Source organism: Elephas maximus, chromosome 3, assembly GCF_024166365.1.
Source record: "Elephas maximus indicus isolate mEleMax1 chromosome 3, mEleMax1 primary haplotype, whole genome shotgun sequence".
NCBI classification, from domain to species: domain Eukaryota; kingdom Metazoa; phylum Chordata; class Mammalia; order Proboscidea; family Elephantidae; genus Elephas; species Elephas maximus.
The window spans coordinates 31,807,384-31,813,383 of NC_064821.1; positions in this window are offsets into that span (position 1 = coordinate 31,807,384).

Genomic DNA, 6,000 nt, shown 5'->3' on the forward strand with positions numbered 1-6,000 from the left:
AAGGTATGGAAACCATGGGGTTTCCAAGCCTGTGATCTTCAAGGGAGCAGACTGCCGCATTTGAACCACCAACCTTTTGATTAGCAGCCAAGCTCTTGAACCACTGCACCAGGGCTCCTTTTTCTGACCTTGTTGTTGTTGTTAGGTGCCATGGAGTCAGTTCCAACTCATAGCCACCCTGTGTACAACAGAACCAAACACTGCCCGGTCCTGCGCCATCCTCACAATCATTGCTATGTTTGAGCCCCTTGTTGCAGCCACTGTGTCAATCCATCTCATCGAGGGTCTTCCTTTTTCTCTCCCCCTCGGGCCTGAAGGTGTGCTAATAATAAGGAAACTGAGGCTCAGTTTAACACAGTGATTAAATCTTTGCAAACTCCTTTGTGACAAAGACATCGGTTAACAATAAACTAGAGTTTATCTACTGCAAAAAATGTAACTTTAGGTAATTTCCCTTGCTTCCTGAGAGGTGAGGTACCTTTTATCATTTTAAAAACCTGTGGATTACACCTAAAGATCTGTGCAAATGAATGACCCGCACCACCACCCCTGCCCCAGGCCAGTGACCGCCTAGTAACCGGATGTCACCTGATTTCAGTAAGGGGGGGCAGAGTGCAGTCAGTCACGTTATGATCAGCCAGTGGTTGATTTTCTGTTCTTCTCTTTCCTTTATGAGCTTCATTGTAACCAGTGTACCTTGAGCAATTTTTTTTCTTTTTTTTTTAGAATCAGAATGGTCCCTGTATGTGCATATAGAATAACTGCTCAAGTAAACCCTATGTTTTAATTTCTTTGGGCTTTGATTTTTTTTTTTTAAACAACTCTGAACAGACTTCAGCTGAGAGTTTCCAGACTAAGACAGGCTAGGAAGAAAGACCTGATGATCTCTTTCAGAAAAATCAGCCAATGAAAACTCTATGGATTACAGCAGTCTCATCCCGTTGTGCATGGGACCAACGTGAGTTGGGGGCCGACTCAATGACAGCTAACAACAACAGCCCTCTGCCTGCCCCAGAGGGGCCGAGGTTCCCCTCATCGTCCTGTCCCCTGCTCTCAGTGACTTCACCTCCTTGCAGGTGGCCTGGAGATTCTCCTGGAAGTCTGGGAAGATCCTGTTAGACCTTCCCTGCCTGCCACTCCCCAGGCTGGCCAGGCCCCAGGCAGCTGGCACCATGCACGCTCCATGCTCAGGCGGCCAGAATTCCCCTTCCTCCCTGAAACCTCTTCCATCAATCTCCTGTTGCGCCTCAGCCCAATTTCAGCCCACTCATCTCTGGTACCCAAGAAGCAGGTGTTCTGCCCTCTTCATGCCCCTTCTGGGCACCGGCAGGACCCCACGCTCTCATGTGGGCTGACTGACCGATATGTCCTTTCATCTGCAGTGACCACCACTACCACCTGAGTGTGCATTGAGGCTTTCTGTTACCCCAGTGACTCAGGGAACAGGCAGCTAACCGCCAGGCAAGGAATGTATGATCCCTGCTGAACACAGAAGCCAAGGAAGCTCTGGGAGGCACTTGATGAGTTTAGCTGATCAGTGTCGCATTTGAACTCTGGTCTGTCCTTTCTGAAGCCTGAGGCCTTAAGAATAACAATAATCCTAAGCGCTCTTTCTTACTGACCTAAGTACCCCACTCGTACTGTACTAACCCATTTAGTCCTCATAATAAAAAATTAATAGGGATTTATTACGGGAGTTATTATCCTCATTTTACCTTGAGGAAGGTGGGGCACAGAGAGGCTAGGTAACTTGCCTACAGTCTTAATAGCTAAAAAGTGGCAGAGTCTGGATTTGAACCCAGGTGCTGTGACACTGGTATTTCCAGTCACCTCATGTGCATGTGAAAGCTGAACAATGAATAAGGAAGACCGAAGAAGAATTGATGCCTTTGAATAATGGTGTTGGCGAAGAATGTTGAATATACCATAGACTGGCAGAAGAACGAACAAATCTGTTTTGGAAAAAGTACAGCCAGAATGCTCTTTAGAAGTGAGGCTGTCGAGACTTCATCTCACATACTTTGGACATGTTATCAGGATGTATGGGTCCCTGGAGAAGGACATCATGCTTGGCAATGTAGAGGGTCAGTGAAAAAGAGGAAGACCCTCAATGAGATGGATTAACACAGGGGCTGCAACAACGGGCTCAAACATAGCAATGATTGTGAAGAGGACTCAGGACTGGGCAGCGTTTCGTTCCATTGTACATAGGGTTGCCATGAGTTGGAACTGGCTCGATGGCACTTAACAACAACACTGTGACTCTGGAGTCTACCAGTGTTTCTCAGCTGTTGACACCGGAAGGGGTCATTTCTGTGGTAGCAGTCATTTGTGTACACTGTAGGGTGTTCAGCATTATCCCTGCCTTCAATCTACTCTATGCCAGTGGCACCCTCCCCCTTAAGTTGTGACAACCACATATGCCTCCAGACATTACTGAAAGTCGGGGTGCGGTGAGGGGCAGGCTCACCCCTTCCTTAGGCTGTCCTGCCTTTCCACACACCTGCTGTTGTGTGCTGCTGAGTCAATCCCAACTCATAGCAACCCTATAGGACAGAGTAGAACTGCCCCACAGGGTTTCCGAGGCTGTAAGTCTTTACGGAACAGGAGCAGATCTCCGAGCACTTTAACCATTGTGCCACTAGGGCTCCTTCACATACCTACCAACCTGGAAAGTGATACCGTGTGTGTTTATGCGTGTGTGTGCGTTTTCCCAAATATTAGGGTAGAGGAAACCATTGCCTGGTTTGAGTCCCTGTAGCGAGGTGACTGGCAGATTCAGGGCATCTGGGGGAGGGGGCACTGGCAGGGCCTGGTCTAGGCAGGGTCACTTCAAGTTGCTCGGCCCCTTCGCCCTGGAGGGAGGCCAGCCGTGTTCCCAGCCCCTGGTGGGTGGGCCTGCTGGGCAGTGGCGTGATTAGAGCTCCGGGTGGGTGGAGACAGGCAGCCCTTTTCTTCCTTCCTGGTTCCCAGGGCTGGGTAGTGGGACAGCAGCAGCAGAGGCAGGCCTCACTAGGGCCCCGGAGCCCGAGGAGGGGGTAGGGAGGCCTGATCCAGACCTAGCCTTCAGATTTCCGGGTGGGTGCTGGGAGTGGGCTGGCTCTAAGACACCTGGCTCCCATGAGCCCGGAGGAGAAACCAGAGGCTAAAGTAGGTGCTGACGGCCTCCTGCCTCAAGCCTACCAAGCCCCGGCTCCGAGCCAGTGGCTGCCGGAATGGTGACTCACCGGAGCTACTGAGCTGCAGAGAGAGGTGGGGGTGCAGGGCGGGGTCTCGTGCATCCTCAGCCCTCCCAGCATTCCCATCACGGCCAGGACCCTTGGGGCCACATCTCAGATAGGCTTTGTCCTGACCCCTCCCTTTCCCCCCTCCAGTGCCTCTTCGGGGTGGAAGTGGGATTTTTTTTTTCTTGGTTTCATGCTAGGGCAGGAAGGCGGAAATGAGTGTGGGGCGTGGAACGTGTCTGAGGTTGGAATATATTTAGGCCAGGAAGAGATCGTGTGTGGCGGCGCTGGCCTGCCAGAGGAGGGAGGCCAGGGCTCCGAGCTGGTGCGGTTCGGGGAGGGTCTGACCTCCTCAAGCTTAAAGACAGAGATTCAAGGTTTGTTTCCCAGGGGTCTCAGGAAGCTGGACACAGGAGAAGGCCCGGAGGAGGCCCTGGGAACGAAGTCATGTCAGAAGCTGTGGGCATGCTGCGCGCTGTCGCGCGGAAAACGCAAGGCTGCCAGCTGGCACCAGGTGTGTATACAGCTGCTGTTTCCAGTCTTCACAAGAAGCCAGCCAGGCCAGTGTCAGAACTATTCACAGCTGAGAACTTGAGGCCCAGAGAGGCTAAGCCACTTTCCCCAGGTCACTGAGGAGAGAAGTGATGGCTCCAGGGTTTGCAAATGGCCCAGCTGCCTGCAACTCTGTGTGTACCTTCAGCCATTCATGCATCATCTCTTTACTTGTGTGACAACTGTCCTTCCATGGCCCAGGATGTGCCACGCCTGACACAAAAACGACCAGGGGGCTGCACAGGGCCAGGTCCACCCTAGCTGTTTCTGTAGGACCTGCAGGCTAAGAGTGGTTTTTATGTTTTTAAATGGTTAAAAGCAAAAGAAGAAAAATGTTCTGTGATACATAAAAACAAATCTATGAAATTCATACCAAAGTGTTATCAATAGAGTTTTACTGACACACAGTCACACTCATTCATGTACATATTGTCTCTGGCTGCCTTGACTCAGACCTTCAGGTCCACAGAGCTGAAAATGTTTCCGATCTGGCCCTTTACAGAAATTTGCTGACCCCTGGGCTAGACACATGGGTTCCTGTTTTTGTGAGCTTGCTTCCAGTTGGGATGGGGTGGTTAGGGAATATGGTTTACAGGAGCAGATTGCCAGGTCTTTATCCTGCGGAGCTGCTGGGTAGGTTTGAACTGCCAACTTTTTGGTTAGCGGCTCAAAGCTTAACCATTGCACCACTAGGGCAGTGACTGCTAGTGGGTATAAGGTTTCCTTTTAGGGTAATTGAGGTGGTGGTCCTACAACATTGTGAATGTAGTAAACGCCACTGAATTGTTCACTTTAAAATGACCTACAGTTAAATTTTGTGTTACGTGAATTTTACCTCCATTAAAAAAAAAGAAAAAAACAAGTGACCAAGGCCTAGGCGTTTCACGCTTTCATTCTGGCTTCAAATAAAAGAATATACAGGTTTGTGTGGTGAGAGGCAGCTTACCCAGTGTTAACCCCTATCCCCCTACCAGGGCCGGGAGCCCTGGTGGCACAGTGGTTAAGTGCGCCTTTTGGTTAGTAGTTCAAATCCACCAGCCGCTCCTTGGAAACCCTATGGGGCAGTTCTATTCTGTCCTCTACGGTCGCTATGGGTTGGAATCAACTCCGCAGCAATGGGTTTGGTTTGGCTCTACCGGGGCCACAGTCTGCATAGGTGGACGTGGTCTCCCAGCTGCGGTGAGGAGTCCTGCACAGTGCCTGCCCATAGAGCCACTTGGAAACATCCACTTTCTGGATTGGCTGAGAACAGGGATCAGGAGGTGGGACCGCTGCCATGATTCGCCCCCTGGCGGTGGGTAGGGCAGGAGCTGGGAGTGCCCTCCATCTAACCAATCCTCAGGCCCAGTCCTGTCTACTGCTGCCTATTTCTCCTGTCCTCTGCTTTTCTCTGCCTCCACCTGCTGTCACTCAGCATAATGTTTTCGAGGCTCATTCATGTTGTAGCACGTAGCATGTAAAACTTCATTTCTCTTTCTTGTTGCTGGTGTCACTGAGTCGGTTCCCACTCATAGCAACCCTATGTGCAACAGAACCAAACACTGTCCAGTCCTGCTCCATCCTCACAATCCTTGTTATGCTTGAGTCCATTGTTGCAGCCCCTGTGTCAGTGCATCTCCGGGAGGGTCTTCCTTTTTTTTCTGCCAACCCTCTACTTTACCAAGCATGATGTTCTTCTCCAGGGACTGATCCCTCCTGATAACATGTCCAAAGTATGTGAGAGTTAGTCTCGCCAATCTTGTTTCTAAGGAGCATTCTGGCTATACCTCTTCCAAGACAGATTTGTTCGTTCTTTTGACAGTCCAAGATATATTCAATATTCTTCACCAACACCACAACTCAAAAGTGTCAATTCTTTTTGGTCTTTCTTATTCATTGTCCAGCTTTTGTATACATATGAGGCAATTGAAAACACCATTGCTGGGGTCAGTCACACTGTAGTCTTCAAGGTGACATTTTTGCTTTTTAACACTTTACAGAGGTCTGTTGCAGCAGATTTGCCCAGTGCAATGCATCTTTTGATTTCTTGACTGCTGCTTCTATGGGTGTTGATTGTGGATCCAAGTAGAATGAAATCCTGGAAAACTTTAATCTTTTCTCCGTTTATCATGATGTTGTTTATTGAGGAGCCCTGGTAGTGCAGTGATTAAGAGTTCGGCTACTAACCAAAAAGGTCAGTAGTTCGAATCCACCAGCTGCTCTTTAGAAACCCTATGGAGCAGTT